Source organism: Ursus arctos, unplaced genomic scaffold (genome assembly GCF_023065955.2).
Source record: "Ursus arctos isolate Adak ecotype North America unplaced genomic scaffold, UrsArc2.0 scaffold_1, whole genome shotgun sequence".
NCBI lineage: Eukaryota > Metazoa > Chordata > Mammalia > Carnivora > Ursidae > Ursus > Ursus arctos.
The window spans coordinates 18,947,503-18,971,376 of NW_026622763.1; the positions used below are offsets into that span (position 1 = coordinate 18,947,503).

Here is a 23,874-nt window from a genome sequence, read left to right on the forward strand (position 1 = left end):
TGCATGTGCCCCTTCGAATCACTATGTTTGTATACTTTGAGAATCCTGGGAAATTTGTAAGAAGCTAAGTTGCATGGAAATCTCCAAACATCTTTTATTTCTATGGATTTAGAAATTTCCCATTATTCTATATGATATAAATCAATCCTAAACCTGTAAAACAAAGAATTTGAAGATAAGGATGTTTGAAAACTTCAAATGCCTTTCTTCCCATTTTAGCCACAGTAATTCTAACCACCACCCCCTCCAGTCCACCACAGGTTTCCCATCTCAGCACATGGCAACATCTAAAAACCCTGACGCATCCTGATTCAGCTCTTTCACACCTATATACCTAAGCCATCAGCAAAACCTGATGGCAAGACCCTCATACTGTATTCCTAGTCTGATCTTTACCCCACTGTTTTCTAAGCCACTGCCATCTCTTTCCTGCGTCTGGTTCTAACACCCATTTGCTCTGTGACCCAAAAAAGGAATGGTTGGTGTAGCTAACCTTTGAGGTCCCTGCTAGTATTAAGAGTCTAGTCTTACTTATAAAAGGAAGTGAACTGAGTACTCATTATATCCCAGGTGCTCTACTTCTGTTATTTCATTTTATCCTCATTCCAACCTAGTGAGGCAGGTACTGTTATTACCAATTATTCTCAATGAAGCCATTGAGACTCAGGCATTGCTGGCTGCCCACCCCAGGGCAACTCTCGCTTGCCTCCTTGTTAACAGGGCCTGATTTTGTTGAGGGGCGGCAATGAGCCCAGCTTACAGTGAATCAGTGAGTCAGAATTAGTCAAAGCCGGTTTGGATAACCATACTCCACTCTACCCATGATTGCTACAGACATGGGCATGAGACACATAAGGGGAAGTCTGCTGGGAATTCCTGGAAAAGTGTTTTCTCCCTGATGAGAGAAGAGAAAGCCCTTAATACCTTGGCCCTGTTGCTTCATGCTTTAGATATTATCAGGAGAGGAGATAAAGCCAGCAGCTTTGTCAGTCTTATGGCAGTCATAAAGTGGGGAAGGATGGGATGTGCCTGAGGATGGAAGAAGGAAAGGATGAGAAAAGTTTGGTCTTTGATTGTCTTGCTGAGCCTGGTACTGTCTACCTCTGCGCTTCTTCTCAAGTAAAGCAAAATATCCTTATAAATTTAGCCAGTCTAGTTGAGAATCTTGTTATATGGAACCCAAAGCATCCTAATACAGAAGCAACTCGACTGAGGACATGCGACTAGGAAGGAGCAGCACAAGGCTGCAAAGTCACCTCTGTCTGTCTGTCTGCAAAGCCCAAGTGCACAGGCTCTCGCCTCTGCCCCACCCCTAGTTTAATTCCAACTCTATACCTCTGGGATAGCATGGGCTTAAACAAGCACGCACGCATTTATTCTCTGCCACAGCTGACACTGGAGCCTGATCTGAACACAGCTGCACCTCTTACCCTTCTCAGTGGACCTTCCTGAACATCGGCCCTGTGGGAGCCTGGATCCCACCCCCCCTTGGCACTGTGGAAACAGTTGTCAGATGCCATCATAATACACAGTAAGACTCATTGGAGGTCTACCAGCATTCTCACTCATCTGCGTTCGTCGCATCCCTTCGTTTCATTGTGCTAATGTCTGCAGCTTGATTGACCGCATTTGGCCTGTTTTCTGGAGTTTAGTCTCAACAGGTAGATCCTTCCTCCAAACCAGCATGTTCTTACCAGTGGCCTCAGAAATCAAGCTACTCATTTTTGTACTGGACCCAGGGGGCTTGGGGCAGGGGGCAATAATTGGAATGTCCCCTCTCCCCACTCCTGGCCTAATCCTGCACTACAATAATTTGGCCTATATGTGTTCAAGCAAATAGATCTGAGAGATACCAAAAGGTTAGACCGCCTCAAGTGTCTCTCCTATTGACCTGCTTCAGGATGAGAAATTCCTACCCTTAGTCAGTCCTAGGAAATATAGTATTTCCAGAGTGTACCTTTTGCAAAACAAATATATTGCTTGATAGAGATAGCAGATCATCCCCCTTGCTATACATAAGATTCTCATATGTTGCCTCCATTTATGTGGACATAAAGCCCAACTCTGTTTGGAACTGTGTACTTTTTAAATGTGATTTATTATTGTCTGTTTCTCTTTCTCAATAGTCTGTGAGCTTTATGAGTGTGAAGGGCCTTATATTTTTTTACTTGCTTTTGGAGTCTGAGCATCTAGCATGGTACTAGGCATTTAATAGGTATTTAATAAGTCTAGATGGAAAGAATAAATGAATTGCAGCACAGCGGAGAGTGAAAGGAGGTTAAAGAAGTGGAGATGAGTGTAAATAACTCTTTTAAGAAGACCGTCTGAGAGAAGAGAGAATGAGTGGTAGTTAAAGAGGGACACGGTGAGAAGGGAGACTATTATTAATGGCACACTGGGAACAAAGGGATGGTAGAGGAGAAGCTGTCCACTGCCAACTGCAGGTGGCATCATTTACATCACATTGCATGTGATTGGCACCCCCTACAGTTGTGCAGTGCAGCCACCCAGTTATGTAAGACAGAAGTAATAACTGATGGGGAAGAAGATGGACAGGGCAGGGACGTAGAGCATTGGCTGCTCTTAATTGGGGTATTCATCCTTTGAGACTGAACATGTAAATACATTAGGGGTAAAGTGGGAGGCAGGAAATTAGGGCAGTTTTTGCCCAATGTAAGCCTTTTTTTGGTCGTATAGGCAATAAAGCCATCCAACTATGAGAGAACTGGGGTTGTGTGAAGGGCTTAAGGAAAGTAATGAGGGTTTGGAAGGGAAGACAGAGGGGACTAAAGACAAGTAAAAGGACATAACTAAACCACAAGGTACATTCTAGGGATCACAGACCTCTCCTGGACCAGTACAAGACTGGCAGACCTGGGATCACCCAAGAGAAAGAAGAGGCGGCTGGAAAATCCACTGCGGGAGGTGGTCAAGGCTGCAGGGCTGTCTTCCCTGCACAGCACAAATGCTTGCAAAACTCAGTAAGTAAGTTGTCTAGACACAGAAAGCGTATTCCTATTGGAACTACTGCTTACAATAGTTCGATTCTCTAGCCAGTAACCTGCCAAAGCCCATTTCTTCTTCAGAGTCCCTGAGGACATGAACTAATGCTGTATTAATCCTTCAATGTTGCCTCCCACTATACCTAATTATAACCTTTCTATGGGAAAATGTATTCCAGGTTACAGAGCAGTAGACCAGGAACTCCCCTCCCCATCACCATCCATCTCCAAAGCTCTCCCCTCGCTTCCCTGCCCAAAATGTGATGAGAGTTCAGAGCCAGCCTCTTCAGTGAGACCAAAACTCTATACCCCCAGAGCTTGTTAGTTGCATTCACTGAACCAGGCACTGGACCTGTATGCATTTGTAAAGGGACTAAGAGCTCCCCCGGGATTCCGTATTCCCCACTACTTGTGGTGCCACCTCTTGGGCTTGGGGGAGGTCAGTGCTGGGGAAGGGCACAAGCTCAGATAAGTCTCCCTTTGATGGGCAGGTCACTCCTATGTCATGACACTTCATGACTGAAAGGGCCTTTAGACTCTGACTTAGCAGTTCTATTTCTAGGAATGTATCTGTTTGAAACGCCTGCACAAAGGTGCAAAGATAATGCTCAAAGCTGTTCCCAGCAGCATTGCTTGTAACTGTAAAAAGCTGGAAACAATGCAAACATTCATCTGGGGGAGAATGGGTAAATTAATTGTGGTGTCCTTGTCCTACCATACAGTGGACCATCATGTGACCTCTAAAAGGATATGGTAAATCTACAAATAGCAACGTGCATATGACTGATATATTCATGATACATAATTGATTTTAACAAGTGGATTAAAAACAGTATGTGTGATATGAAGCTAGAAAGAGCTTTATAACAAAATATGCACATGTTAAAATGTATATATATATATGCATGATTACAAATGTACTTATTAAAAACATCTTCTGAGATGAATGCCTAATTATTAACAGTGGTTACCTCTAGGGGAAGGATTGATTGGGGGTGGCGGAGAAATGGAACTTTCATACTCTACTTCATACATTACAGAATTGTCAGAACCTTTTTTACAATGAACATGTATTATTTCTATGATAAAAATAGCATTTAGACTAATTTTTAAAGAATATTAGGCATTGTAAATATGTCAGGTACCATAAATTAATCTATAAATGGAATGCTTTCCCAATGAAAATACCATAAGAGCTTTTTTGGGAATATAACAAGCTGATTCTAGAGTTCGTATGGAAAAATAAATATACTGGAATAACCAGAAATTTTCTGAAAAAGAAGAGAAATGAGACAAATCCTAGGTATTAAAATGCACTATCAAGGCCAAAATAATTAATAGAGTTACCTGGGTAGTGACCCGTGATTAGACAGGCAGATCAATCCAATAGAAGAGAGTCCAGAAAGAGACACAAATGCTTAGGAAAATTTGTTATTGGATAAAGATGGCACTTCAAACCAGGGCAACAAATCCTTCATTAATAGTATCGGGATTGGCAATTAAGTTGCCAACTTGGGGGGAAAAAGGAACTGAATCCCTCATTTGATCCCTGTACCTAATAAATTCTAGGTAAATCTAGGTATAAAGATAAAACCCATACAAGTATTAGAATAAAGCATGAGAGGCTATGAGAATATTTTACACTATACGAATGGGGAGTGCATTTCTAAGCAATATGCAAAGCCCAGAAGCCAAAGAAGAAATCACTGATGTATTTGACTGGATAAAATTAAAAATTTTCTACATGGCAACAAATATCATGAGCAAAATAAAACAGATAAACCACAGACTGGGCAAATATGTGCATAATAAATGCCAGAAGTCTAACTTCCTCTCTCTATATATACATATGTCTATAGTTCTAAATAAAATTTTTAAAAGGTCAATAAGCCCATAGAAAAATGAAAGAACCATGAAGAGGAAATTCACATAAATATAAATACAAAGGGCTCATGGCCACATAAAAGATGGTCAACCTCACGTGAAACAGCACAGTATCATTTTTCATCTATTAGCTTGATAAAGTTTCTTTTTAAGTTGAGTAATACAGTTTGAGTAAGGCCATGAGTAAGGAGTGTCAGTGAGGGGAGGTACATCCTCTTTGGAAGGGCACTCGGCACTACCAGAATAAAATGGCTACCCATCCCTCGACCCTGAATTCCACTTCTCAAAGTTCATCCTTCAGATATGCATGTGTGCAAAGATGTAGATTCAAGGATTATAGAAGCAAAGACTAGACACAACTCACCTTCCGTCACTAGGGAACTGGTTAAATAGACTGCAGTCTATAGATGTCAGAGAATGGAACACGACACAGCTCTGGAAAAGAATGAGGGCGTTTTAGGTATGCAGATCTGGAACAAACTTCACACTGTATTTTTTAGTGAAAAAGCCATGAGCAAAGCAGTGTGTGTAGCATACTGCGATAGTGGACAAAGCAGGAAATGATGTCTGTGTTCATGGAATGTCCAGAACCAAACAGCAGACAGTGGCACAGCATTTGCATCTGCGCAGAGAGACCAAGGACTGCATGTTTGGGGTAGAAGAGAAACTTATCGTCATTACACTCTATTCAGACTATTTAAATTGTTTACCAAGGGCATACATTCATTTTTCAGTTAAACAAACAGAATATGGGTTAAAATACAGCATCAGAGATCATTAACTAAGTCCAAGCCTCCCATTTCACAGAGAAATGGAAGCCCTGCCCATTTGTGCATTTCTTCAACAGATGTTTTTGAGTGCTATATTAGATTCCAATTGCTGCCGTAGCAAATTACCACAAATCAGTGGCTTAAAACAACAAAGATTTACTTTCTTATGGTTCTGGAGGTCAGAAGTATAAAATAGGGTGCTAGGTCTGTACTCCTTCTGGAGCCTCTAGAGAAGAACCCATTTCCTTGCCTTTCTCAGCTTTGAGGCGCTGCCCACATTCCTTGGCTCATGGACCCTTCCAGCAATTGCATCATTCCCCCCCTGCTTCCCTCATTGCATCTTCTTCTCTGACTCTGCCCTCCTGCTCCCTCGCCTCTGTGGTCTCTCATGATTATATTTATCCAGATAATCCAGGCCAATTTCCCCATCTCAAAACCCCTAATGTAATCATATCAGCAAAGCCCAAGAGGCAAAAGACCAGGCAAGGCAGCATTGTCACAGGTTTCGGACATTAGCACTTGGACATGTTTGGGGGCCATTGTTCTGCCTACCACAAGTGCCTTCCATCAGCTGCCGCCTACTCTGCCCCAAGCACTGAGGATACAGCAGCAAAAATGGAGACACAATTCCCGCCTCGTGGAGTTCACATTGCAGCTGGGTCAGGGGAGACAATAAACAACATCCGTACGTGAAATAAATAACATTAGACGATGACTACAGAGAGAGAGTGCATGAGCAGGAAAGGGAGTAAGGGAGAGTTGGGCCTGGGGTGGGCTTCCTAAAACTAGGAAGCCCTCCCTGGGAAAGAGACACTGAGGAAAGGGTGTGAAGATGTGGAGGAGGTGAGGGAGAGGCCGTGCTGACATCTGTGGGGAAGAGTGCTCCAGATAGAAGGGACAGCAAATGCAAGGACCCTGTGGCTAGCGTGTACCTGCCACATTCATGGAGCAGAAGGTGCCACGTATGGCTGGAGAAGGTAAGGGGGAGTCAGGAGGGAAACATGGTGTAGGGTCTTCTAGCCTATTGTAAGGGTTGCCTTTTCCTTGGTGTGAGATGGAGCTTCTAGAGGAATTTGTGCAGAGACAGTAACAAGATCCATCTTACCAAAATTCTGCTCAAATGCAAGGGAGAAGCCAGGAGGCTACTGCGGGAATCTGGGCATTAGACAGTTGGTAGCGTGTTCATGGCACTACCAGTGGAGGTGAAGAGAAACGATTTGCTTTTACGATATGACAGGATGTGACATATAGGCTAAGCCAGATTTACAGACAGATTGTTTGTAGGATGTGAGAGAAACTGATAAGTCAAGAATGATTCTAAGGATTTTGGCCTGAGCAGTTGGAAAGATGGAACTGCCATTATTAGCGAAGCAGGTTTTGAAGAGTAGTGGACTTGCAGGGGATAATGAGCTCTGTCCTGGAAATGTGAATTTGGAGATTCTATCAGACGTTCGAGGGGAGCTGATGAATGGGCAGCTGTAAATCCACATCTCGAATTCAGGAAAGAGGGCCAATCACAGATAAAAATGGGGATCAGAGAAATGGCATTTGAAAGCAGGAGATTGAACATCAGGCCACCTGTTGCCAAAGCCAGAGCTTAAACCCAGATCCCCTCGCTCCAGCCCTTCTATGTTGGTGACTTGAGGTGGAAACTGACTATATTCTTTATTCTTTCTTTCATTTATAAAAGAATTAATTTCTATTTTTAATAGAAAGTATTCCATGTTCAGTTTATAGAAAACCAGGTAATCAACATCAAAAACAAAAGACCTAGAAGCTCATTAACTGTAAATAATCACTCTTAACCGTTTGACATATTTCCCTTTCAGGCTCTTGCTGATGTAAAGCATACATTTTTGCATGTTACAAAATGCCCAAAAAGTATTGGTTGGTTTTGCTTTTTTTCCTTTGTAAAGAAATATGGGAAAGAAAATGAAGGGTCCCGTAGGAAGCTCACCTGGTGAATATCCATCCATGAAATTATCACCATCACAAATGCAGGTTTTCTGCCCAGGGATGCTGCATTTTGCAGGATGGCCAGTGCCTCCTCCTGGGCTATGTGGCCACTCGGCTCTGCCATCCGTTGAGCAGACAAGGGAGCCTGGTTTTCTCGTGTGCACCTCTGGCACCTGGTGAATAAATACACAAATGGGCACTTGGTTGGTCTGACTGCCTCACCGCCATGGAGCTTCTACCTTACACTGTAGCTGGGTAAGTCAGAGGCTGTTTCTGTGGCAGCAGGAAATTTATTTCTTTACCTAAACTGTGAGGTTCAGGAAAGGTTATTGAGCACTGGTTTCATGGTGGAAAGAGAAAATTGTCTCAGACAAAAGGGAGGGAAGATAACCCTAGGGAATTCATTTTGTCTTTTCAGCTCCCAGAACATCTTATTCAGAGGGGAACTGTCACCCTTCTATTTCAGACCTGGTATGAGGCTCAGAACTAATGGCCTGCCAGCCTTTCGCCTGAATTTCTTTGAAAATGTGAGGCCCAGAGGGAGAGTCCCCAGGGAGCATCTGTTCCAAATACCGAATGGCAAAAGGAACAGAGGGTGTGGGACATAATTTGCTGACCCTGTCTCTTGCCCCCAACACACCTTCCCCACGCCCCGCCCCATCCTCCCAGCTGCTCCCACCAGGACAAGGTGAAATTGTGGCACAACCACTGGGGCCCCAGAGCCAGGGTTTTCATCTCTTATCACAATGTCTTTAGAACATTAAGTGTCATCACTCAGCCCTGCCAAGAACCTGGCATGATGTACTGGTAAAAGCACAGATTGCAGAGGCAGCACACCTGGGCTCAAACCCCACCTGGAATAAGTAACTTCATCTCTCCCAGACTCAGTTTCCACACCTGCAAAATGGGGATGATAATACCCACCTGTTAGGTTTGTGGGGACAAGACTAAACAAAATGTCTGCAAAGCGCCTAGCTCATACAGGGTCACAGCAAACATTCCTTCCCTCCCTTTCACTGAGGCCAGCCGTATACATATAGATTCCCCCTCTGTAGATTCCTCTTGGTGACCTCAGAAGGTCATCTGGTGACACACTTCTCCTTTAGCATCTTCAATGGCGCTCCAGAAAAGGAATCACACGTCATTACCTTGACATTTGCAGTCGATACTAAAATAGATGTGATATGAAGTGCAAAGACTCAAAGTCACAGTTCAGGGCCTGAAAAGGGTTCAAAATAAAAATGACCCGGGGCAAGACATTTAGTTTTGGAAAATGTGAGTAACCTCTTTGGGGGAATATATAGATGCTCTCCAATGTTGCCTCAACAGCAAAAGTCAGTAAGAGGGAGGTGTTTGGGTGGCCTACATATAGAAAAGAAGTTCCTGTCCTGTGGTCTGAGGGGTGTCCTAGGATTAAAACTGCCGCTCTGGTCCAGGTGAGGCTGTCAGAAGAATTGTGCATGTGGGTCCTGGGAGAAACGCCTGAGCCCTGCTATTATGAATGGTTTCCTCAGATAATCTTGCTGAGAGAGTCCTCCCCAGAGGAAATGGGAAAGCATGAGATAAGTAACCTCATCCTTTTCTACTTAGGCATCCTTAAAGACACACAGAGGACAGCAGTGGTGAATAAAAAACAATTTCAATTTAAAGTAGAGATGTAGTTTCAAGGTAATTCCTACAAATGAGTATTAAATGCATGGGGTGTGACAGGTAAGATAAAGGCCAAGTCCTCTGCATGCCATGCTATGTCCTGCATCCTTCCTTTGAATGCTCCCCACCAGCTGTCCTGAACCTTATTCACTTTCTTGAACACATACATGTGTCTCACACTCTGTGCACCTGCACAAAAACCCTTCATTCTTTCTATCTCAGCTCCAGGGGTGAACAGCAGTTGTGTCTAAGGCCAGTCCTGGTGGATCCGTTTCTCACAGAAGTCATTGGTTTGGATGCGGCCTGGAAACACAGTTGTGGAAAAGAGATGGAAGGGAAATGTGCTGGGGGGAGAGAGGATTCAGGAAAGAGATTTCTTCACTGATTAAACAAAAAAGCACATTAAACAAAAAGTTCCTCTTATTCTGCCAGACATTGTCCTGTCTGTGTATGAAGCTGGGAACCATGGCAGCCATTTTGTGACAGGAAGGGTGATAAGCAGATATGATGAGCAGTGCAAAGTGGGAAGATAGAATCTGGGATTTTGACATTGTTTGAGTCACTGGACTAATTAGCCCAGCAGCTGCTGTATCTCAGGACTTCTTGCTAAGTAAGATAATACATTTTCCTTACAGTTGTAGCCATTTTGGATTTTCTATTCATCACTACTAGAAGAATCCTAACTGATACATGACTTGAAGTCAATTTTTAACCACATAAATTTTAATCATATAAATAGTTGCAAGGCTAAATTGTCTCTCTCTGAATTTTCTATTGTGTTTTTTTGGAGGTGGGGGAAATTGAGGGCATAGTGAGAGAGGGAAAGCACAATTTTTCTTGTCTGTCTATAAACTAATGCTAGCATTTACCCAAATGTTTGTTCTGAGGTGATGAAGAGTTATTTTTCTACATTTTATTAGGGTGTGTATACGTGTGTGCTTTAATGGATTTAATAGATATATACAGAACATTTCATTCAAAAAAATTCCAGGAAGTAGGGACTTCAGCAATAGCAGGAAAGAGCTCCTTGAAAGAGATATTCCTTATAGCAGTGCTATCAACCATGGCCAAATTATGGAATGAGCCCAAATGTCCATTGACTGATGAATGGATAGAGAAGATGTGGTGTATGTATACAATGGAATATTACTTGGTCATCAAAAAGAATACAGTCTTGCCATTTGCAACAATGTGGATGGAACTAGAGTGTATTAGCTAAATGAAATAAGTCAGAGAAAGATAAATATCATATGATTTCACTCATATGTGGAATTTAAGAAACAAAACAGTTGAACATAGGGGAAGGGAAGGAAAAATAAAATAAGATGAAAGGGATATTCTTGATAACTCCAGGAACATGCTACTGTGTCTATAAATTGCTTTAAATATTTCATCATAGACCAGGTGTGATTACATATGTGCTAGTTAGTTCAAACACCATCTCTAAATCTATCAGCTGTCCAAATCAAGAATATGTGTTCTATGGATGATCAGCTGGCTTTATATCAGAAGGACCATAACAAGTTCTTCTGAGATCAGTATTTCCATCAATGCTTCAATAATTAGAATAGTGAATGCCAGAAATTGCTTTCCAGAAAAGAAGGAAACATGCCCCTGAAAGTTAATAGCTCTCCCTACAACTGCCTCCAGAGCTCATGGAGAGGACAAAGCTGGCAGCAGAGAAAAACCCTTGAATTCACCTGATATGGACACACCAAATCCATACCTTTGTATAGAACAATTCCTCCTGAAGAAGATCTGAGGGCTGAATGAATGGCTTCTGCACAACAAGTAATAAAGGGAGCACACACAGAAAGGTAGGAGAGACTGAGACACAGTAACAAGAATCCCACCCATGACATGGAAACATGCAGTAGGAAGAGATATCACTGAGGGGCCTCTGTGTAGACTCATCCACCCTGGGGCACAGTGTTTAAAGAATAACTAGACTATAAGTGAAAGAAATCCATTTACTAACCCTAGAGTATCACTAAATGGGCAGGAAAATGCTGCAACTCTCTGCAGGGTCAGAAGCATCAGCACACACCATTTTTTACATTTCCCCTCCACCTTGATGGTGTGGACAAGACCGGGCCCCAGGCATGCTAGCTGGCCTGCTAAGGCCACACCAGTTAGCTCTAGACCCCTAGCCCATATCAGCTAGTCCCCCCAGGTAGACCTGGCATGGCATACCTTGAGCCTGCTGCCTGTGCCTGCCCCAACTCCAACCATCCTGCCAAGGCAGATGCAATGCAGCATGTTCCAGGATCCTTCTGTCCTTGTCCAACCCAGCCATCTTACCAAGGTGACCCAGGCATGGCATACTCCAGAACCTCCTACCCCAGCCTATGCCCAATTCAGCTCCAGCCACCCTATCCAGGTAACCCTTTGACAAGTGTGGCAAGCTCTGGGACAGCTCTTCCATCACATGCCCACACTAATTCTCCCCACCAGGGTTACCACGGTGTGAAGCACTCCAGACCCCCTGGACCACATGTACCCCAGCTCCAGCTGGTCTGCCAAGGTGGCCCTGGCAAAGCACACCCTGGGACACCCTGTCCTGCACCTGCTTCAGCTCCAACCATTCTGCCAAGGCAACCCTAGCATAGTGTACCCAGGGACCCTAGCCTAAGCCTGCTCTAGCTCTGGCCAACCTGCCAAGGTGGCCCCAACATTGCATGTGCTGAAACTCCACTGGTCTGTACCCATTCCAGCTCCAGCCAGCCAGCTAAAGCTTTCAGGTGCACACAATCTACACAGGGGATGCTCCTACACACTGCCACTCCTTCAAAACTAAGAGAAGTAGCTGTTCCACTTAATTCATAGAAACAAACACAGAAAGTCAAACAAAATAAGGAAATAAAAGAATATGTTTCAAAGATGAAAGAACAAAATAAAACACTAGGAAAAAAACTAATGAAACAAAGATACATAATTTACAAGAAATTGTTAAAGTATCTTCTTAAGCGGAAAAGAAAAGACCATAATTAGAAATAAAAAAATAAGTGAAAGAAAACAAATCTCACTGGTAAAGGCAAATATATAGTAAAGGCAGTGGATCAGTCCCTTAAAAAGTTAATATGAAGGTGAAAAGACAAAAATAGTAGTATCAATTACAACTATAATAAATAGTTAAGGGATATACAAAATAAAAAGATGTAAAATATGATGTCAGAAACATAAAAGGTGGGGGGGTGTGGAATGTAGCACTTTTTGAATGCATTTGCACTTACACAACTATTGGCTTAAAACAAACTCCTACATATATAGATCAATGTATATGAACCTCATGGTAACCACAAACCAAAACCCTACATTAGACACTCAGAAAATAAAGAGGAAGAAGCCCAAACAGAACACCACAGAAAGCCATCAAACCACAAGGGAAGAGACTAAGAGAAGAAGAAAGGAACAGAGAAGAACTACAAAAACAAGCAGAAAACAATTAACAAAATGACAGTAAGTACATACCTATCAATAATTACATTAAATATAAATGAACTAAGTATTCCAATCAAAAGACATAGGGTGGCTGAATGGATTTAAAAATAAAAAAAGACCCATCTATGTGCTATCTAGAAGAGATTCACTTCAGATCTAAAGACACACACAGATTGAAAGAAAAGAGATAGAAAAAGATATTCAATATAAATGAAAAGAAAGCTGGAGTAGCAATACTCATATCAGACAAAATAGACTTTAAAACAAAGACATTAACAGAAAACAAGGAGTATTATGTAATGATATAGGGGCCAATTCAAGAAGAGGATATAACATTCATAAATATTTATACCCCCAACTTAGGAGCAATTAAATATAGAAAGCAAATATAAACAGACATAAAGGGAGAAATTGACAGCAATTCAATAATAGTAGGGGACTTTAATGCCCCAATTACATCAATGGACAGATCATCCAGACAAAAAATCAATAAGGAAACATTGACCTTAAATGACACATTAGAGTAGATGGATTTAATAGATATATACAGAACATTTCATTCAAAAACTGCAGAATACATATTCTTATCAAGTGCACATGGAACATTCCCCAGGACAGATCACATGTTAGGCCATAAAATCAATCTCAATAAATTCAGAAGATTGAAATTGCATCAAGCATCTTTTCCAACCACAAGAGTATGAAACTACAAATCAATTAAAAGAAGAAAACTGGAAAAACACAAACATGTGGAGACTAAATAACATGTAACTAAACAATCAAGAGCTCAACAAACAAATTACAGAGGAAATTTAAAAATACCTTGAGACAAATAAAACTGGAAACACAATGTTCCAAAATCTGTGGAATGCAGCAAAAGTAATTCTAAGAGGAAAGTTCATAGTGATACAGGCCTATCTCAACAAGCAAGAAAAATCCCAAATAAGCAATCAAACTTTACATCTAAAAATTTAGAAAAAGAAGAAAAAACAGGGCCTAAAGCTAGCAGAAGGAAGAAAATAATAAAAATCAGACCAGAAACATATTAAATGGAAACTTTAAAAAATAGAAAAGATTGATGAAACTAAAAACTGATTCTTTGAAAAGATAAACAAAATCAATAAACCTCTAGCCACACTCAAACAGAAAGTAAATAAGTACATAAAATCAGAAATGAAAGAAGTTATAACTAACACCACAGAAATACAAAGGATCATAAGAATTTACTATAAACAATACTATGCCAACAAGAAATAAGTAAATTCCTAGAAACATGATCTTCCAAGAATGAATCTTGAAGAAATAGAAAATCTGAATAGACCAACTACTAGAAATGAAATTTAAACAGTAATCAAAAAACTCACAACAAGGGGCACCGGGTGGCCCAGCTGGTTAACCACCCAATCTTGATTTTGGATCAGTTCAGGATCTCAGGCTATGGGATTGAGCCTGGTGCCAGGCTCCATGCTCAGTATGGAGTCTGCTTGAGATTTCTTCTCCCTCTGCTCCTCCCCCTGCTCCCACGCGCGCTCTCTCTCTCTCTCTCCCAAATAAATAAATAAATAAATAAATAAATAAATAAATAAAATCTTTAAAAAAAGAAAGAAATTGCTTTTCAATGATGACACTAGTGACTTATTAATTAACATGATTCATGATTAGAAACGCATTCTCATAGTGAAAATAATGGTATTTAAGATATGCAGGCTGAATAAAGTATTTCAGTGACATTTCCCATCTTGTACAAGAAGTAAGAATCCAGCACCCTGAAGAATTGTTCCTACGTGATCTCATATCCAGCCATTGTTTCAGAGAGTTTCTGGTTGCCAAAGTCAACACTAGCCCTAGCTGAATTTAGCCTCTGGAATATTGGAGTGACCCTCAATTGAACTTTCCAGTGAGGATGTGTCAAAGTAACATATATGGCATAGAGCTGGAACTTCACTGAAATTACACAAGAGGTTTTAGGGACCTTTTTGGCCCCTGCTGCTTGCTAATGAAAGTTTGTGTAATAAACGTCTCCAGGGTGGCAGAGTTTGGTCTGAGACTTGTCTTTATTTTAACAATATTATAAGGGCCCACTGAAAGCTCCCATAACCATCCCTGAGGTTAGTTTGCAATAGGGCACCATAATCAATGCAGTGAGGTTACTTATTGGCCTGTGGGGAGCCAGAACATGACAAAATGTGGTGGATAAAAGAGAAAGAAGATGGTGATGCTGCATGGTAACTACTGGACAGACAGATTTGTAAGCATTTGTGAGGCACCCCTTTAGAGACTCCCAGAAAAAAATAGAAGGTTCTTGGTAAGAAGCTGCTGAGATTTCAGAGTACAGCTGGTTGAGACATGAACCATTTTCGTTTGGGTATAAAGCAAATGTAACTTCAAATGTACCTACTTACAGACTGGAAAAGCCTGGGATATTGGTTATATTATATATATATTATATATATATGTTATATTCACTGATTAAGCATAGTTATATACAATAAATCATTTTAAATGTACAGTGGTTTTGGTATAAGTTATTCTAGGGAAAAAAAAAAAACAGTTGAGGCAATCCAAGAGTGGAAGTTTTGATCCAAGATATGGCTTCTATAAGGTTTAATGGGGACACAGTCCCTTCTCCTCTACTAACCTTGTCAGTAATTTTATATTCCTATATATATTGCTATATTCCTGGGAAGGGTTGAGGAGTGGAATGGGTGGTAAACATTGACCCAAAGGCTTGTCATGAGAATCCTCCAGCTGATAGTACCAAATAACAATTACTGAGAAGACTGGGAGATTTGGGTGTGACTTGGATTTTCATTTTACTGCAAGAGGCCACTTTGATGGGGTGACTGTTCAGGAACATGGGCACACCACAGAGAGAGAAAATTTAGATGGGGTTTTAAGGTGGGCTCCTCACTACCACAGGTTAACAGGACTTAGCTGACCTTAATTGACTAGAAAACATAATGGAAAGTTGGACTAGTCAATCAGCAAATAGGTATTGCACTCTTGTTAAGTGCTAAGCACCATGCTGGGCATTGTGACCCAGTCCTGCTATGAATAGTCTTGTTAATAGCAAAGATAAAAGATGTTGGTCTTGTTAATAGTGAAGATAAAACATGTTAGTAGGTGCAAATCAAGTAAGGAACAAGGATTATGCCTTTAGGAGTCAGTGTTTGGTCATTCTAGCCAATTTGTTAGTAGCATTAAGTAGAACATCTTTAGGGATAAAACTCCTGAGCCTTGACACACAGTACTCTAGAGGCCCTCCTCCCCTCTTCCTTTCTTCTAGTAATGGAAGATTTTTGAGCATCTGATGTGCCCTCAATACTTGTGCTAGGCTCTGATGATACAGAGATGAAAACACAAGTTATGCCTTTCAGAATTCATAATCTCCTGTGTGGCTATGGAAAGACTGTGGTTAAAAAAAAAAACACTAAACAATTAGCTTGATAAAACAATAAAAACACATCTAGAATAGTGGGGCCACAGGAAATTCAGAGGAGATGATCAAACTCAGAAAATATGATGAGGCTATAAGGACAATCTCCCTGGGGATGTCACTTGAGCCAAGTCTTGAAGTACAAGCCAAGTGGCCAGGGCAAAGGACCAGGATGAAAGACATTTGACTAGTTTGGCAGCATGTGCAAGATTTGTCATTATGACTCTGGGAGGCTGGGTGGGGGTGGGGACACAGCTGGGGTACAGGATGCATTGGGGAAAGGGAATGCAGGGAGAGGGTGGCATCAGAGAAAGTCAAAGCTTTAGGCCAAGCCCAGATCACAGAGGAAACTCAAGTTAACCCTGAAGGTGTTAGTTAAAGGCTTTAAAACAGAGAAGGAACAAAAAATTTTTGTTGGAGGAAGAAGAAGACAGACTGCAGTAGAGAGGAAAGACAGAGACGGCACCATGGCAGGGGTTTACATTGTAATTTTTTTAAAGAGCCCATTCAGGTGTATTTACCCATATCGGTCTACTCCTATAGGTAGTCTATAATTTTTTAAAGGTCTATTTATTTATTTGAGAGAGGAAGAGAGCGAGAGAGTGTGTGCACAAGTGGGGGAAGGGACAGACAGAGAGAAACCTCAAGCAGACTCCCTGCCCAGCATGGAGCCCAGTGTGGGGCTCAGTCCCAGGACCCAGAGACCATGACCTGAGCCAAAACCAAGAGTTGGCCAAGTCGGCAACCCAACTGAGCCACCCAGGCGTCCCTATAAGTAGTCTATAATTGAGACTTTTAAGTTGAAGTCTCATTGCTTTCTAATACTGGTATTTGAATCAAAGAATACCATTTATCATTTCTGGTAAACCATGTTGCTGAGAGACTCCCCACATGTTGCTTCAATAGTCCTTTGATGGGTCTGTGCTTTAAAGAGAACTAAAGAAATCATAGTTCAGCTTTAAGTTCAAATTGATTTGAAGTCCATGATGAAGATAATAATCTTGAAAGCTGGGTTTTGCCAAGTGACAAAAGTTTTCTTCCAAATTCTGAAAATTTCCCTTTAAATAACAAGAAGCAAAGCTTGAATCATAAAGGGAAGAACTTAGATAAAGCACAACATTTGAAAGGTAAAAGGAAGAGAGAGCAAAAGGTCAGATGCTAACGTCCTGGTTTATCTTGTGGGGTGGAAACTTCCAAAAGTGGCATAAGGAGCCCAGTGTGATGTTTTGAGAAACCTGAGAACACAAGAGTTCTATGCCATAGGAGACTGCAGGGCATTCAAAGAAGTCCTAAACTGGACAATGGCCCTGCATCTGATGCCTCAAAAGGAGTGATAGAGCAGCTTCATTCAAGTAGAGATAGTGGTCCCAGTGGACCATAGTCTACATGCCATATGTAGGCCTCCAGGAGGACCCACAAGTACCAGTGGTGGATATGGGATTGCAAAGAGAACTGGTGGAACAAAGGTAGACCTGGGCATTGAGAAGAACAGGCCACCAAGCGCAGGGCCAATTGACTAAAGGTTGTAGCAAAGGCTCTCAGGAACATCAAAATTCTAGCCAGGACCCAGTACTCCTCAGAATCATGGATAGAAATGGCCCAGAGACCCTGCAGGATGAGGGCCATCTCATGAAAGGCAGAGGAAGCCCAGAGTACCTCCCTTTGCTCCCAGGTACCCAAGGAGAGGAGATATACAGCCTGGAGTCAGAATATGAATTAGGATCCACTAGTTACTCTGAATTGACAATTTTAAACTGGAATACATGGAGTTAAATTTAATAAACAATTTTAAGGGGCACCTGGGTGGCTCAGTTGCTAAGCATCTGCCTTCAGCTCAGGGCATGATCCCAGGGTCCTGGGATCGAGCCCCACATCAGGCTCTCTGCTCCACTGGGAGCCTGCTTCTTCCTCTCCCACTCCCCCTGCTTGTGTTTCCTTTCTTGCTGGCTGTCTCTCTCTCTGTCAAATAAATAAAATCTTAAAAAAAAAAATAATTTTAAGTGTCTTTGTTAGCATAGGTAAGAAGGGGGACATTCTCTAGCACAATAGGCTCAGTTCCTGAATATAAAGTTAGTTTATTTTTAAAGAGTATTTATTTATTTGAGAGCAAGAGAGGCAGAGAGCAGGGGGAGGGGAAAAGGGAGAGGGAGAGCGAGAAGCTCAAGCAGACTCCCCACTGAGCACGGAGCCTGATGCGGGGCTCTATCTCATACCCCTGAGATCATGACCTGAGCCAAAATCAAGAGTCGGACACTTAACCAAATGAGCCACCCAGGTGCACCATAAAGTTAATTTTTAAAGAAATCTGAGTTGTGCTGGGCAAACTTCTACCCTGCTTCATCCTTGTATCTCACACACACAAATACACACACACATAAATACACACACACACACACACACGCACACACACAAAGGTTTTTGAACTCTTCTCCAACAAAAATTACCATGTCCAAAAATATGCTCCAAATTATCATACAACAGAAGATCCAAGCGAAGGCTGGCTTTCAAATGAAAAGGCTGAGGACTCTCTACTCATAGCATCAGGAGGCAACAGAGTGTATTGGTTAAGACCATGGAGCCTGAAGCATAGCATTCAAACCTTGGTTCCACCACTAACTAGCTGTGACCTTGAGCAAGTTGTTTTTATCTCAGTGCCTCAGTTTCTTCATCAGTAAAATGGAAATAATAATCCTACTCACCTCATAGGCTTGTCATGAATACTGAGTTCATATCTGGAAAGCACTTGGAATAGCTCCTGGCAGCCAAGTGGTGACATGTAAATGTTTAACAAATCAACTTTGGTCTCAGAACCCCCAATGCTTGAGGGAATTGTGACTGAAGGCAGGGTCATGGGTAAGATGGTGATTTAGATTAAGAACTATAAGCTTTTTGTCCAGATTTCTTGTGAAACTGGGCAGTTTCTTTGACTATAACCCTTCTTTTTCCATAAGTCTCTCTCTGTCTATACAGCAGATATAAGACTATTTTGTGTTTCAGACTCCGAAGTACTGTAAAAATTAATGAGGAAGATGTATGTAAAGTGCTTTGGATCCCTTAAAGGAAAAGTAAAGCATACAGAGAAGGTTTTCAGCTATTATTTCTTCAAATACATTTTCTGCCCCCTTTTCTCTCTCTTCTTCTGGAAGATGGCAGTGGACAAGGCTTGCCTTGTCCCACGAATGCAAATCAGTAACTATCAAATCATCCTAAATACTCCAGAAATGGATCTAAAGACTGGCAGAACAAACTCCGCAACTAAGGGTAGAGAAGAGGCCACATTGAAGAAGGTAAGAAGTGTGGACACACAGTTTGGGAGAGAAATGGATCTTGGCCACTATGGTGGGGAGGGAGCTTTGGTCTCAGAGGAGGGCAAGAGACAGACTAGCACACAGGGGAGCACACAGGGAAAAGGAATTCCCATGGCAGTTGGCTTGGAAAGTGAGAAGGCTCAAATTTCATGAGTTCTTGCAACCAGTGGAACTTAAAGCCTGGAGTTTTAAAAATCAGCAGGGTTGGCTCTGGGAGAACTCAGAGCACATTGGGGCTGTTCTTGGAAAAAAGGCAGGGCAAATAGCCCACGGACATACAGCATGGAAACAGATCTGAAGAGCACGTGGGACACACAGTGGGGAGGTTAATTGCTCAGAGAGAGGCAGCATTCATGAAAACCCATCTGGAAACAAAGGAACTAGCAGTCGCCATTTCCACTCCCCACCCCTTAGCATAAGCACAGAACCACCTGTGGGAACCAGCACAGTGCCCACACTTGCTACCTGACATGCTTACACCAAGCCCCCACACACACTCTGGGGGAACAGCCCCTCCCTGTTATACTTGCCTCAGTACCAGCATGGCGGTCACTCCTCCCCCAGAAAACCCAGCCCAAACCTCTGTTCACATGTGTCTCCCAATGGTGGAATTTTGCAAGGCCTCAGTTCCAGTGGTGGCAACAAGCAGTCTCATTGCACAAGGAGAGCAGAGCATACCTATTTAGAACATGCCACATTCAGGCCAGTGACCAAACACTGCCCACAACAGGCATTGAGAGCCTCTGCAGACAACTGTCCTAAAGGATAAAGAGGCCAGGACAAAACAGCAGAGTGTGCACAGTACACACTGGGGACACTCCCAAAAGCTGAGGCCCTTGGGAACAGGGGACACTACATGGCAGAGCACTGTAAGACCTCTTCTTCATAAAGCCATTACCCTCAAGAACAGGAGACATAGCTGACTTTCCTAACTCACCAAAACAGGCACAGAGACTTAGACAACATGAGAAGACAGAGAAATTTGTCCCAAACGAACAAGGCAACAGCTGGAGATCCAAGCAAAACAGATATAAGTAACATTCCTGATGAAGAACTTAAAGCAATAATCATAAGAATATTCACTGAACTTGAGAAGAGAGTGGAGGACAACAGTGAGATCATTAACACAGAGATAAGGAATAACAGAGCTGAGATAAAGGGCTTAATAAATGAAATGAGAAACACGCTTGATGGAATGAACAGCAGGCTGGAAGAAGTGGATAAATGAATTAATGGTCTAGAAGACAGAATAACAGAAAATAATCAAGCTGAACAAAAGAGAGTAAAAAGAATTATGCATAATGAGAATAGACAAGGGTGCTCAGTGGTAACAGCATTCTTATTATAGGAGTCCCAGAAGAAGACAGAGAAAAGGGGGCAGAAAATTTATTTGAAGAAATAATAGCTGAAAACTTCCCTAATCTGGGGAAGGAAACAAATATCCATATCCAAGAGGCACAGAGAACCCCCCAAAAAATCAACAAAAGCAAATCCACACCAAGACATACCTTAATTAAAATGGCAAAATATTGTGATAAAGAAAAATATTAAAAGCAACTAAACAAAAGAAGACAGTTACATACAAAGGAAACCCCATATAGCTATCAGCAGATTTTTCAGCAGAAACTTTCTAAGCCAGAAAGGAGTTGCATGATATATACAAAGTGCTGAATGGGAAAAACCTGCAGCCAAAAATATTCTTATCATTCCAAATAGAAGGAGAGATAAAGAGTTTCCCAGAAAAATGAAAACTGAAGGAGTTCATAACCATTAAAACAGTCCTACAAGAAATATTAAAGGGGACTCTTTGAGGGGAAAAGAAAGACCAAAAATGACAGTATGAATGACAGAAGATAGAAAACACAAAAGCAGTAAAAATAAATATTTCTATTAAAAAAATCCATCAAGGAACTCACAAAAGAAAGGATATAAAATATGACACCATATACCTAAAATGTGAGGAGGAAAGGAGTAAAGAATGGGTTCAAACTTCAATGAACCTCAACTTAATATAGACTGCTACATGCAGAAGATGTTATATACAAACCCAATGGCAACCACAAATCAAAAATCACTAATAAATATACAAAGAACAAAGAAAAATTCAAATATATCACTAAAAAACACTGGCAAACCATGAAAGAGAAAGATAAGAAAGGATGAGAGAAAATCTCCAGAAAAAAACACAAAACAAGTAACAAAATGGCAATAAATACACATCTATCAATAATTACTTGGAATCTAAAGGGACTAAATGCCCCAATCAAGAGACATAGACTAATGGAATGTATTAAAAAAAAAAAAAAGACCCAATATGCTGCCTACAAAAGACTCATTTTAGACCTAAAGTCACCTGCAGATTGAAAAAGAGGGGATAGAGAAATATTTATCATGAAAATGGATGTCAAAAGAAAGCTAGAGTAGCAATACTTATATCAGACAAAATAGACTTTAAAACAAAGACTGTAGGGGTGCCTGGGTAGCTCAGTTGGTTAAGCATGCTACTCTTGATTTTGACTCAGGTCATGGTCTCAGGGTCATGGGATCAAGCCCTGTGTCAGGCTCTGTACTGACCATGGAGCCTGCTACGGATTCTTTCTCTCCCTCTCCCTTTGCCTCTCCCTGCCCTCTCAAAAAAAATTAAAAATAAAATAAAACAAAGATGTTAACAAGAGACAAAGAAGGACACATGTAATAATAATGGGAACAATCCAACAAGAAAATATAACAATTTTAGTATTTATGCATCCAACCTGGGAGCACCCAAATATATAAGACAGTTAATAACAAACATAAAGGAACTAATTGATAATAATACAATAATAGTAGGGGACTTTAACACCCCACTCACATCAGTGGACAGATCACCTAAACAGAACATCAAGAAGGAAAAAATGGCTTTGAATGACACACTGGACCAGATGGACTTAACAGATATATTCAGAACATTCCAACCTAAAACAGCAAAATACACATTCTTTTCAAGTGCACAAGGAACATTCTCCAGAATAGATCACATATTAGGCCATAAAACAAGCCTCAACTAATTCAAAAAGATTAAAGTTATACCATGCCATCTTTTCTAACCATAATGCTATGAAATTAGAAGTCAACCACAGGAAAAAATCTGAAAAGGCCACAAATACATGGAAGTTTAATAACATGCTACTAAACAATGAATGGGTCATGATACCAGGAAAACAAAGAAGAAATAAAGAAGTATACAGAAACAAATGAAAATGAAACTACAACAGTTCAAAACTGTTGGGATACAGCAAAAGCTGTTTTAAGAGGGACATTTATAGAAATAGGCCTACCTTGAGAAGCAAGAAAAATCTCAAATAAACAACCTAACTTTACACTTAAAGGAGCTAGATGACAAACAACAAACAAAACCTAAAAGCAGCAAAAGGAAGGAAAAAATAGAGATTAGAGCAGAAATAAACGAAATAGAAACCTAAAAAACAACAGATCAATAAAACCAGGAGCTGGTTCTTTGAAAAAACCAATAAAATTGATAAATCTCTAGCCAGACTTATCAAGAAAAAAGAGAAAGGACCCAAACAAAATCACAAATCTGAGAGGAGAAATAACAAGCATCGCAGAAATACAATTATTAGTGAATTTTATTAAAAACTATATGCCAACAAATTGAACAACCTAGAAGTGGATAAATTCCTAAAAACATATAAACTACCAAAACTAAAATGGAAGAAAGAGAAAATTTGAATGGAAAACCAGCAAGGAAATTGAATCAGTAATCAAAAAACTCCCAACAAACAAAAGTCCAGGACCAGATGGCTTCATGGGCAAATTCTACCATAGAGTTAATACCTATTCTTCTCAAACTATTCCAAAATATAGAAAAGGAAGGAAAACTTCCAAATTTGTTCTTTGAGGCCAGCATTACCCTAATACCAAAACCAGACAAAGACACCACTAAAATAGAGAACTATAGACCAGTATCCCTAATGAACATAGATGTAAAATCCTCAACAAAATACTAGCAAACTGAATCCAACAATACATTTTAAAAAATTATTCATTCCATTCACATGGGATTTATTCCTGGGTTTCAAACGTGGTTCACATACTCGCAAATCAATCAACGTGATACATCATCACATCAATAAGAGGAAGTATAAGAACCATATGATCATTTCAATAGATGCAGAAAAAGCATTTGACAAAGAAGTACATCTGTTCATAACAAAAACCCTCAAAAAGTATGTTTAGAGGGAATATACCTCATCATAATAAAGGCCTTATATGAAAAACCCACAGCTAACATCATCCTCAATGGGGAAAAACTGAGTCTTTCCTCCAAGGTCAGGAAGAAGGATGCCCACTCTCACCATTCATTCAACATAGTCCTGGAAGTCCTAGCCACAGCAATCAGACAACAAAGAAATCAAAGGCATCCAAAT

At 40.9% G+C, this 23,874-nt stretch overlaps 1 long non-coding RNA gene across 4 annotated transcripts in view; it reads right to left on the reverse strand.

The window, feature by feature from the left end:
- Nucleotides 1-23,874, reverse strand: part of LOC125281353 (uncharacterized) — a 168,848-nt gene that overhangs the window by 21,852 nt on the left and 123,122 nt on the right. For all 4 annotated transcript variants that reach the window (XR_008960716.1, XR_007188520.2, XR_008960715.1 and 1 more), the window contains exons 3-4: nucleotides 7,614-7,785; nucleotides 5,251-5,321 (exon numbers count right to left, since the gene is read on the reverse strand). This is a non-coding gene — a long non-coding RNA (uncharacterized LOC125281353). The remainder of the gene's footprint in view (nucleotides 1-5,250; nucleotides 5,322-7,613; nucleotides 7,786-23,874) is intronic.